The sequence below is a fragment of the Haemorhous mexicanus genome, chromosome 3, assembly GCF_027477595.1.
Source record: "Haemorhous mexicanus isolate bHaeMex1 chromosome 3, bHaeMex1.pri, whole genome shotgun sequence".
Taxonomy (NCBI): Eukaryota; Metazoa; Chordata; class Aves; order Passeriformes; family Fringillidae; genus Haemorhous; species Haemorhous mexicanus.
In genome coordinates, this window is record NC_082343.1 from 93,393,136 (window position 1) to 93,405,739 (window position 12,604).

General features: G+C 39.8%; 1 protein-coding gene across 13 annotated transcripts in view; it reads left to right on the forward strand.

The window, feature by feature from the left end:
• Positions 1 to 12,604, forward strand: part of DST (dystonin) — a 288,896-nt gene that overhangs the window by 129,484 nt on the left and 146,808 nt on the right. The window lies entirely within an intron of this gene.

Here is a 12,604-nt window from a genome sequence, read left to right on the forward strand (position 1 = left end):
CTGAGATCCCTGTCTTCTTCCTTGTGTGGCTTTACCCTTGGAGGGCCCTGGAGTGTAGAGCTTCTTCAGTGTTTATGTGTGGAGCCCAGACCTACTCTGAGATGCATTTCCTGTAAAAGGGTATTCTCATGGAAAATGTGACCAGCTGGCTTGAATGTTCTCAGTCTGAGAAGGGATTTGTGCTTTTGTGACCACACTCTTACAAAGTTAAGCAGACATTGTAGAATCACTGGTGGCTGTGACTAGAGACTAAAGGTACAGGATATTAACTTGAAATACAGCTGAAAGTGTCTACTGAAAGGACAGGATTTCTGATTCTGGATTTGTAGTGAGAATAGGTCTCTCTTGACAAAGCTGACTTTGGCATCCAGCTTGTCAGAGATTTAATCATTGATGTGATCATTGATTTGATCACTGTTCTCTCTTGGTTGGTGATGTGTCTTCTTTATTGTGTATTTTATTGGTTCCTGAATTGACTAAGAAGGTTTGTGTCTTAGAGGACCACATGGGAGAGTATTCTGCCTGCTGGGTTAATCAGTGTGTACTAACTTGTCCTTCACTGCACGAGGCTTTCTGGGTTTATCATAGCATGAGCAGTTTGTACTCTATGCCCTGGAGCATATAATAAGGAAGTTTAAGGGTACATGATTTCATTGGTATAATTTGAAGGAGTGTCCCCAGTAAAGGCAATTTTGGTGGTTTTTCTTGCACATCCAGTGATGATGTAGAACCTGGAGTAGATTATTTTGGTTTTGGATTTCCACTTGTGGGACCACTTGGCCCACCACAGAAGGAGGTCTAGATAGACACAACATACATGTGATTCTCATGGGGATTAGGACAGTAAAGTAAAATGGGAGACAGGTCCAGCCTTTTCCTCACAGGCTGTGTAAAAAGGCTGCAAGCATCATGCACAGTGCTCAAAGTCCCTGAGAAGCTGACTGTGGCTGTGAAGAATGTGGTAAAATGAAGCTGCATCTCAGTCAATGAGGTTGTTTTCTGACATGCTTCTGTTCTGGGTAGCTGGTCGGGGAGGAGATGCATGCCAGCTAGAAAGTCTCTTTTAGTAACATTGGCAAGACAAAAGGAAATAGCTGGCAGAAGACGAAGCTGTTTTACTTGGGACAGAACAACCAAAGGAATGAACATAGCACAGGCAAGTATTTGAAAAAATAAACAATATGAAAGATACAGAGGGATTGGACAGAGGAAGAAAAAGAGGAAGGAACTTAATGAGATGGAGTAATGGAAAATATTTCCCAGAGCTTCTTCAGAACATTGTATCTCTTTCATAGAGCAGTGTAGCCTTAACTGCTCAAGCAACTGGTAATTATGGTACAGACCAGTTAATAAATAATGAAAAACTTGAATCCTGTCCTCCAGCTGTGCAAATGTTAATACCTTGGGATATGACTGAATTGCTTTGTTGGATCAGTGTTTCTGCCGTTACCCCTTGAGTTTCATTCACAGTGTTTCAGCAGGGAAGAACAGGCACCTTTGACTGCAGTGCATTGCACAAAGCAAGTGATTCAGTGACTGGGGAGCAGAGTCCCCATTTTGCGTGCTTCTGTGCCAGTTTCCATTGAGCTTAACTTGTTTCTGTAAACACAACTTCACCTAAGGATTTTGCCCTTCCCAGGAATGTTTACCAACCTTATCTAATGTGTTTTTGCTGTGAGAAGTTACAGGTTGTTGGATTCCATTTCAAATGGAATGAGAGTGAGATTCTTCCACTGATTTCAATGAGACTCTATGTTTCTTTCCTTTTTTGTTTTGTACCGTTAAAACAGATAATAATTTCCAGCTATTGCTCACAAGAGAGGAATGATCTTCCCAAACAGTCATCTGTTATTTTTAACTATATTGTTTTACTCCAGAGACCTCTTTTAATGCTTCATTTGTCTTCTGAGCAATAAGTAGGTTAAACACTAAAAGATCTGCACAGTTCTGGCAGCGATTCTCCATTTGCTCTGTTTGTCTGTTTTAGTAGCTCCCAGTTTGTGGATCACAGGTAGTGTCAGGAGCTGGTCTGAGCATCCTGTGGGTGCTGCCAGCTGGCGTGCTCCACCAGGGTGGATGACCAGATGTGCCTGCTTGGGTGGTGGGGTGGGACCATGGTGCTGCCACTGTGGAGCACCCCCATGGGGGCACAGCTGTCAGTTGTGTTGCAGCATGGCAGCCCCCTGCACCAGGTGTGCTGTGCTCACTGGAGATACTTCTCTGCAAATGGGGGACAGGGCTCTTCAGGTGAGACATGACTTCCAGTCCTAGAAGGGTTTTAACTGGGCCCAGACCCTATTTTAAGGGCATGCCATTTAGTGCTATGACAGTAAAACCCAGAAGGCTCAAATACCCAGGTTTATATCTGGAACTGCAGTTGTGCTGAGCCACAGTAAGCTGGGTGCTGGATGGAGGGCACGTGCTTACCCATATAAGTCCAACATGATCCCTACAGTCAGTGATCCATGAGATAGGGAGATGTCACTGTTCAGTTCCAGGTGACAGGATAGGAGTGGCAGGTCATAATTACCTCCTCTCCAGGCATTTGTGATTTTTTTAAATTGCAAGTACATACCAGCTTCAAGACTTCAGGAGATTGCTGAAGCTGTGAAGGGCTGGGTGAGGAGCTGGGCTGTGACTCAGCTGCCAGCAGGCAGGGAGCCTCTCCCTTCAGCAGAACTGGCAGCCTGCCCTCTCTTAATGGCAGGTTAGAATTGTTTCTTTTGTTTTTCTGTCTTGACAGAGGATCTTAGCACCTTTTTGTGCAAGCAGGCTGAGATTTGTGGTGCAGAACTGCAGGAATAGTGCATGGATATGCCATGTCTCCCTGCTCCCCCAGGAAGCATGGGAGATACTCCATAAGGCTGGGATTTCCCTGTCATCACTGTCACACCCACTGCAGCATCTTGGTGCACGCTGGTGGCCCAATGGGTGACCCAGGTGCTTCCCTGTCCCTCTGTCCTTCCTGCATCCACAGCTGTGCTGGCAGTGCTCCATTTGCAGTGTCAGGCAGGGATGTGGGCTATGTACAGGTGCTGGAGCTCATACACTGGAGTCATTCACCCTCTCTCCTGAGCAAATGCGGGATATTTGTTTTTTGTCCCCTTGAGCAATGAGGGTGAGGTTGTCAGAGCTTCTCATAAAGGCCTTCAGTTACTTTCTCTCTTACTTCTATTAAGAGTGTGAATGACTTGCCAGTGATTTTGTAAATCAAGGAAAGTAATTTTATGAATAATGGAAATGAGAGGAAAAATTTGCTTTATTTGAGGTACTTGGATCCATATACAACTTGATTTTTTTCCCACCACCAAATTTAGAAAAAAGTAATTTTTTTCTGTGTGAGAAGATTCTTTATATTTTCAGCAGTTTGCAGTGGTCCATGTTTACAGGGTAAAATTGAAGATTACTTGGCTGAACTTTTGAAGAGTGTAGAAAGTTTCCATTTACTTCCTGTGCATGGTTGAATCCCTGGGAACAGGACTTCACACTGACCTCAAGAACTGCCTTGGGGGGGCTCCATTGCAGGCCCTGGAGTTTGGTTTAATCATAGAATCACAGAATGGTTTGGGTTGGAAGGAACCTTAAAGATCACCTGGTTCCAACCATCCTGCCTGGACAGGAGCACCTCCCATTAGACCAGGTTGCTCATCGCCCCATCCAACTTGGCCTTGAACACTGCCAGGGATGGGGCATCCACAGCTCTGGGCCATGTGTTCCAGTGCCTCATCACCCTCACAGAAAGGAATTTCTTCCTAATATCAAATCTAAACCTACTCTGTTCTGTGGGAGTGCTTGTCCTTACAGAGAAAGACCAAATCAAATGTTAACATTAAAAAGTGTGCTTTAACACTGGACATTAACCAGATTTGTACTTGTATTTAAATATATAAGCTATCACACTGTTTTTTTAACCTCCACATTTTTCTTCAGATATGTGATCAGGCCCTTAGAGAAAACTACAGATACACTCAGGAGATTCAAGAATATGCTGTATGTCTCATCTGTTGTATCATTTGCCTTTTATAGCTTAATTTTTTTCATTGAAGATGTATATTATTTTATCCAATATGTTGTATTGGAAGAAATCTGACTGCAGGCAGTTTCAAAATTACGTGATGTTTCTTTTGTGCCATCATATAGTATGTAGCAAAAACCTGTAAGCCAGACTTTGAAGCTGGAGGCAGACTTTAATCAGGGGGTGATGCCCAGATTTTTCTGGAGATACTACCCCCTACACCCTGGAATCTTCATTCTGCAGCATTATCACCTTAAGTACTTCTAGTCACTAGGCTGTTTTGGGTAAATGCTCTTGATTTTTTTGTTGATGCTGTTGTTTGTTGCTTTTTTTTGGTTTGATTGTTTTTGGGTTTTGGTGGTTTTATTTTTTGAGTTTTTTTTGGTTTGGTATTTTTTGTTTGTTCTTGTTGTTGTTGTTGGTTTGGTTTGGTTTCTTTTTTTTTTTTTTTTTTTTGCTGCCTTTTGACCAGAAAGAAGAAACACTATTTTTTTATACCAGTTATATCCCCTACATATATAAACAGTTTTTTTCTATGTAGAGTGAAAGCTGCTCTTATTTCAGTCGGAGTCATATGCCAGATGAGAGCTAGTAATCTAAATTATAGATCTACATTGCACTTGGCATATATATTTATTTTGCAGCACATTCAGATAAAAAGTTATACCAAAGTAGCAAACCTATTGTTTTAATCACAGACTGCTCTGAACCTTTGATACATAAGGACTACAGGAAATTTCAGTTAAAAAGTGTCTGAAATGGAATTTAGGAAATAGTAAAATAATAGCTGTAACATTTACAGTTAGCTGGTACCTGTAGGTGCTCCGTGAAGGACAATGGCTGTTGATATTCAGAAAACAGAATAACTAATTGTCATAGACTAACAAATCTTATTTTCTAGAGAAAAAAGATAAAGTATAAGATAGGATAAGAGTAATATCACACATGTATGTTTTTTGTAAACATTTTATTTATACATTTTATTTTTGTATTCTCACAGCTTTTACAGTAGAGAGTTAATTTTGATTTTAGCATTTACTAAAGGAATTCCAGGAATAGCATTGTGTTCTTGTGTAACTAGATAATAGAATTTGAGGAGTAGCTTCAGTGGTGCCTGTATGGTGAAAAATAGCATCTGTCCAGGAAGCCCTGCAAGCTCAGTTCCCAGATGAAGACACATTTTTAAGTTCTAGTCTCAGGTGTTAGGTCTGTTCTAGTAAATGAAGTGGGTCCAGCCCCTGCTTTCCAGCCCTGAGGGTAAGTGGTACAGCAGGGCTTGGTTTGGCTGAGCTCTCCGTCTGCCCCCAGACAGGGTGCAGCTCCTTTGGAGCTCTCCTGGGTCAGTGCTGCCCTGGAACTGGGCTCATGTATTGCCTGGCCCAGTGAGTGTGCTCACAATGGGCCACAGCCATGCTATGGGAAGGACTAGGAACTGAAGGCCATGGGTCCTTGGTCTGCCTTCTCTACTCTCAGACAGGTCCAGCTGTGTCTGGACTTCCAGGTGAATGTCAGCAACCATAGAAAATGTCAAAGACTGGTTAGGAGGGAAAAGGGATAAAATGTGCTCGGGTCAGGCAGCAGTGTGACAAGCAAGCAGGACTGGAGTATACACGTGAAAGGTTTAGGACAAGGAAACAAGTGAGGTTATTTCATGTAATGCTGTTCCAAGGTTTGCCAAGGCCACATGCAGACAGTTTCTATAAACTTTGGCACCACCTAGCAAGGATTAGAAATGCTACAAACAGGGAAGGTGGTTTTAGAGTTAAAAGGGGTACATTTTGAGCTCAATAAAAATGTTTTTACTGTATTAAAGATTTTATGTTAAAGAAATACAGGGATGTGATACAGACGAGCCTTTGTTACTGCTAAACTTTGTGCAAGACCTTAATGAAACCTTAAAACTACAAAGCCTGTGGTTTTAAGCTGCATTCAGTGTAGAGAATGAGTGAGGAGATGGCTACTGTTCCCAGACAAAAGAGGGACAGAAGATAACAGAGAATGCAGCATGGAAGAAGTGTAGGTACACCAAGTGCTTCATGGGGGAGGGAGAGGGAGAGAAGCTGCAGTGTGTTCCCAGAGGAAGCAGCAATGTAACAGGTCCATAAATGCTAGATAAAGTGAGACAAATTTTCCAGGGTCACAGTGCTTTGCTTTTGAAATATTGCTATCATCACTCAGTATGCTTTCAGAATTACACAGTGGATGTTTTTCTGAGGGTGCTATAGCATGGAGTAAGCTAGGTTGATGCCTGCTAAATAACTGCTCTGGTTTGGAACAAGCTGTTTCAGCCTTACCCAGGATGATTTGCTGTGCATGTATAGTTGGTTGAACACTAAGCTCCTGGCCAGCAGTGCATGTGGCATCCCTCTGATGTTAAAACATGTTGCAACTGCTCAGGTACTGACTTGAATACATTCCTTAAGGGGAATAATAATGCCTCAATTTGCAGTGACATGTTGAGCACCCTTGGGGAATGAATGAGAAAGAAACTAAATATTACACAGTGTCAAGCCTTAAAATGCTAGGGGATAAGTTTTAAATAAAGAGATTAGTTAATCTCTGGGTTTGCTGGTTTTGGCTTGCTGTTTGATTGTAACCCAGCTTTAACACAAAGAAAATTTGACTTTGGTTGTGTTGTACCCCCCCTTTCCATGCACCTCATGGTGGTTCCTACTATTTTCAACAGGTTTTGTTGTGTACAGTAAATGAACTCTGTGTTGAGAATTGGCAATTTGGGAAAACATAAATTGCATTTAGGATGCTTAAAAATATTGACATGCTTTTAATATTAGTTGCCTGAGTATATTTCTAATGGATTTACAAATAGCAAGTTACCTAACTGGGAGCTTAATTGGATGTACTCAGAAGAATTCTGTGATGGCTCTTGGTAAAGTCTGTATTAAAATAGTACCAGAAGCATGCCTGCAATTTTAGCATCTTGTGTTGTGGTGGTGGTTAGCCTCAGTGGGTATTAGATGGATGACTTCCAGTCAGTTGGGTTGATTAATTTCAGATCTGGACTTGAAATGATCTCTGTGTATATTGTGCTGAATTCTACTGCTAAGTAACAGCTGAATAAGAGTTTTCTTTTTGCTGTAACTCAGAAAAAAGCCCAATCTGGGATGAAATTGAAGCTTTTTTTTCTTGTCATTTTAATGGGAATAAAATCTAAAGTAACACTTTGTGTTGAAAGGCCAGTTTTTTTAATTTGGGTTTCATGTGTTTCATACTCTTGGATTGGCAAAGACCAGGACACCTAAGGGTGTCAGAAGTCTTAATCCAAAAGGATGTGGTGTCTGAGCAGTGGGGGCACATGTGCAGTGATAAATTACATAGGGAAATGTCTTGGTCCTCAGGGAATGCCTTTGGCAAATTTGTGGCACATGGAGAAATGATTGCCTCCAGGACAGGACAAGGAGCTTTGGGAAATTGTTTGAACTCTTTACAGTACCTCACTATTCTTCCTCATTGGTAACTGTACTAATCCCACTGGGAAGCCAGTCTGTCAAGCAGCCACTACTGTGGTCTGGAGAGCATATTCTCAGGATGCAGAACAGAAAAACATTTTAGTTGGGTTTCTTCATTGTCTTTTTGGTATTCACAGTTCAAGGAAAAGTACATCACTTATGATTATTTTTGTGGATTGTATGGTGTGGGTTGAGGCTATGAATTAGGAGCCTCATTCCCATTTAAATTTTATCATAGCTAAAAAATGCTGAAGTTGCTGTAGCATTACTGGTTTTGTAATGATGGAAACAGCTCCTAGTACTAAGAGAGTGTAAAAACTGATTTTAAAGCTAGTGAAAGGACTAACTGATCCTTTCTAGTTTCATTCATGTTTGTACTGAGTTTGAAACCTGCATTGCAAACTTACTGCCAAGTTGTGCTTAGGGTTTGTTTTGCATTGCTAAAGATGAGCTCCACATTTAACTAAAAGATCTTTGATATTGCAATGCCATAATTGTGTATTTACCTAAATTAATTGGTATGGCAAGTTTCAGGTAAAGTTTTGCAGTGCTAACGAAGGTAGGACAGGCACCTTCAGTAGGTTTGTTAAATTGAGTGCTTGTCAAGTCAAGGGCATGCTCAATAGAAGGAATTACCTGAGTTAGCTCTGTATATTGTTAGGGAATTAATTAATGTTAGGGCACCTGACAGCTTTTGCTTTCCTTATTCTAAGTGCAGTTAAAACATTCATTCTTTTTCTGTGGGAAGTCTTGATATAATATGTTGGGAAATCTGAAGAATAGACATGCATCTGTAAATAGTGTGCCCTTGTTATACTATCCATTGCAATTGTTTTTTTCAGTTTTATTCATAATATCTGAAAATTTTGATGTAAAACTATGAAGAAATAAGCAAAAGAGAGCTGAAGAGTTCAGATCACATGAGAATTTTTCAGCTCTCAAGGAATTAAAAGGGTGGTTTTGTTCATCTTTATAGAGGCACTGAATGAAATCTATAGAGATACATAAAATCAGGTAGTGCAGGCATTCATGTCATACCAACAGAAGAGGACAAACCAGAAAGGATAAAAGGCACAATGATAATATTAACAGAGTATGTAATTGATGCTGTGGAGATTTAGAGAAGATTTTGCCACTTACTTGAACAAACAATATGCAGAGCTGTATGCAGCAGCATGCTCTTTTTGTTTATCACAGTTGTAAGGATAAAACTTTCCTTTAGTGGCAGTTTTCTAATTGAAATCTTTGATTTTCTCTGAATTCTGAACTGATGCCACTTCAGTGACATCACAGCTCAGTGGTTTGATGCATTGGGGTATTTTTTTCATCACTATATCATATGTGAATCTAGAGCTTCTGAATGAAGCTCTAAAAAAGTTTAACTTCTATAAGCATTTCCAATGAAGTCTGGGGTGCAATGGAAGATAGTGTTTACTCAGAGTTGATATTTTATGCCCTTTCCTTGGCATGGGGTTTTTGACACCAAGGAACCTGCTTCAGAACCTTGTGCTGCATGTCCACATGGTGGTCCTTGATTGTGATGATGGAAGAGACCTGTACCTCTCTAATGCCACAAAGTCAAACCTCCTTGCCATTCCTGAGCAGAAACTCTCCTCTTCCTCTTCTCTAAGAAATCAGACCATCCCTGAAAAAAAACCCAGGAAAATGTGGTAGGCATATGTAGAAGCAAAGGGTGCCTCTGACACTGAGATTGGGTCTCCTGGTCATGGCAGTGTGAGAGCACCGCAAACGTGGGGAATCAAGACAAGTATGTGGGGCACGAAGAATGGTGTGGGGTAGCTGAAGTCCAGCCATCATTCCAGCTGTGTTAGTGCCTCAGGCTTTCTGAAGCAGGTTCTTTGACAAGCTGTTTTGAACAGGGCTTAGACTTGTACCTGATGTGGGGACAAATTGTTTAGTAAGTTCTGAAACAGAGACTCTACACGTAAACTGGTGTAAACTTGTTGGTATTTTTATAACTGTGTTAAGAGATAAGCAAATGGTAGGCCTAATTATATAGGTTAAATAATATATTTTATTATGCTTCATTGTCTCATTTGTAGAGTTCCTGGAAAACTAACAGGGGATGCATATTTGAAGAGATAGAGCTAAAATTTCAATTTTGCATGAAAATTTATTATTTTTTGATTATTTTCTTTGCAACATTTCTGTTATTAACCAAAATCTCTACAATTGATGATTTTTTGGTTTTTTGTTTTTAAATTTTTTTTCTATGACTGTATATTCTGGCGTGGTCTTTCATTTGTTCTAGCAATCCTTCCATCCCTAATAAAGGCAGGAGTCTTTTTGGCACCCATCCTTTTAATTTTTTCTGTGAACAATGAAAAAAAAAAAGTTAAACTTCTGTAAGCATTTCCAATTACAGCAGTGGAAAAGCTAATTGAACTCTAGTGACGTGGTACACTTCACTCTGCATCTTCAGTCATGTTTTTTTGAGAGTTCTGCTTGAAAGTCTCTGAGTTAGTGTTTCAACTAAATGTAAGCCAAGAATGAAATATTCTTTAATATCAGGTTATTACTCAGGCAGCATGCAGAGTTTTGACTGAGAAAGAATTGTGTAGATTAAACAGTTGAGATGGTTCATGTAAATAACTTTAGGTTTCTCAGCCTTCTGAATGCATTAACAGAGTTTTCATGTGGAATATTACTCTGATATATATGTTTTCATAAAGATTAACATTGCTGTAATTTGAGCAAGTGTCATCCCAGAAGAATGAGGAGAAGGAAGTGACTTCTTTTTGATTGACTGGGAAAATAAAGTTCAGTTAAACATCTTTTTCTGTTGTGAGGTATCAAATCCCCTTCAAATATAATATATTATTTTAATAGACAAATATTTTAGCTGCTAATTTAGATCTTAAACTATTTTTCTAGGTATTAAGTTGTGGCAAAGAGAAAATCTACATGTACCTAATGTTATTTATTATGCACAGCTCTGATTTCAAGCAATCTTTGCAGACCAGAAGTATCTGCTGTTATCCAATATTGTTCTCTTCCCTCTCTTTGTGGCATTAGGTATTGTTTTCTTGAATTTATCATAATTTTGTCAGCTTCCTAATTCCTGTGATATTATTCACACTTTTTCCCTATCACTTCTGATACAAATTGTATCTAATTTCTAACACCTACACTAAGATCTCAAATGGCAGCAGCAGATTTTTAATATATTAAATGATTAATGGCTCTTGATGTGGAAGCCAAACCCTTGACTTAGGTGTGGCTGCAGCAGAAGCATCTTCTTTGCATGGAATGTTCCAGCCTCACTGGTGTTTGGGATGTTTATGTGTGTTTTCATGGCAAGGCCCCAGCCTGCTGAAAAATCTGCCATAAGATGACTCACAATATTATGACCGAAAGTAGAGTCATTGTATGTTACTTAAAGGGCATTTAGTTTAATTTGTCCTTGATTATGCATAAAACTACTTAATAATGCTATGCGAATTGATATAAAATATATTTATAATACATTACAAATAACTTCTACAAAACTCATATATTTGCTTTATAGCCTTAAAAAAATGGAAATGTTTGCCACAATGGACAATGAGTTTATATCTAGTGTTTGCTTCAACTGTGATAATTAATGTACTAGAGGATACTCATCTCAACTGCAATTTCAACAGCTGAATTAGTGGACAGGTATCTCTGCAATCTTACAGTATGTAAAAAAGGCATTTATTTCTATTCAAATTTGCAAAAAATCCCCACTATTAAACAAAAGGAATAATATGTCAATCAGTGATTTCCTGAGCCGTGTTTTTTGGATGCACTTTTCTCAGGCTAAAAAAGTGCTTTACTGAGCTCTGGGAGGTAAACTTTCCCTGTGTATTTGCAATACATCCCTCTACTACTTGTGAAGAGGAAAGGGTGATCTGCAGAGGGGGAGGCCCCAAGCCCTCGGCAGCATAATCTTGCTGTGCCTCATGCCAGGTGCTTTTGCATTCAGGTGATAATGCTTGTCTTTTCCTTTTTCATAAGCCATCAGTGGACTTGTTCTCAGCCAGCTGTGGAGCCTTCTGTCTGCTTTAAAGAACCAAGGACATGCACTACCAAGACAGGCATGAATACCATCTTCTGCAGTATTTTCTCGTGAACCAAGACTTTAGATAAATATAGACCAGTTAATCTATTTCAGTATACTAGGTACTAAGTGTATGATTAACTGGAAATGGCAGTATTCATTGCAATTTTCCCTTCTTCTTAAAGGGGAACTGTAATACAATCCAATGCTCGTAGGAGTTGCAGGGATGGGAAAATATGTTTAAAAGGTGGGGAGGCATCTCAAAGAGCAGGCTCTTCTTCAGCTTGGTGGTGAAGCTGCAGCACTGATGTAAGATGATTAATTATGCAAGAGCAGTTGATTTTATTGATTTTGTTACCTTTGTCTCAGTGAGAACCACGTTACCTCTTCAGCTGAACGCAAGCGTTATTCTAAGGAGATTATTGTGTTAGTGTCTCTGCAGCTTGCAGCTCGTTTTCTGGGAATAGTCAAGGCTTTTACAACATGTCCTTTCATGTTCTGAGAGCTGGCAATCAGGCAGTGCAAGTGATTATTATTGGGACATTTTTGTCAAATGTGAAACAAATGTAAAGTAGGCAGGAGGGAAAAAATAACCTAAGCAACAGTGTTATGCTTACAAAAACCTGATTCTCTTGTCAGAGCTGCTGTTAAAGCAATATTTATTACTCATACCGTCTCTGTTATTGTGGCTGAAAGAGGAGATGGGGGTGCTCAGTTTTCTTTTCTAGTATTGTCTTCTATTTTTCATGGATTTTCTGTGCTGCTGAGAGCAACAGCTGATATTGGTTTCATTGCATTGTTTTCATTGCACTGAAATTCAGAGAGGAGCAGCGTGAGCTTGATTGCGCTCCCACTGAGCATATTGGAAGTGGAAAGCCCCACTGCCTCAGGAGGATTAAATTGCACTGCTTACATTTTGTTATTATTAAATGTTCTTTCAAGGCATAATGAGTGCAGTGTTATTATCTGTCTTGTAGACTTGTCTTCAAAAGAGCACAAGGAACACAGTGATTCCAAATGGCTGAAAAGAAATAGATTTTTATTCACAGTGCCCTTGTAGTCATTTCAAAGGCAAGATGG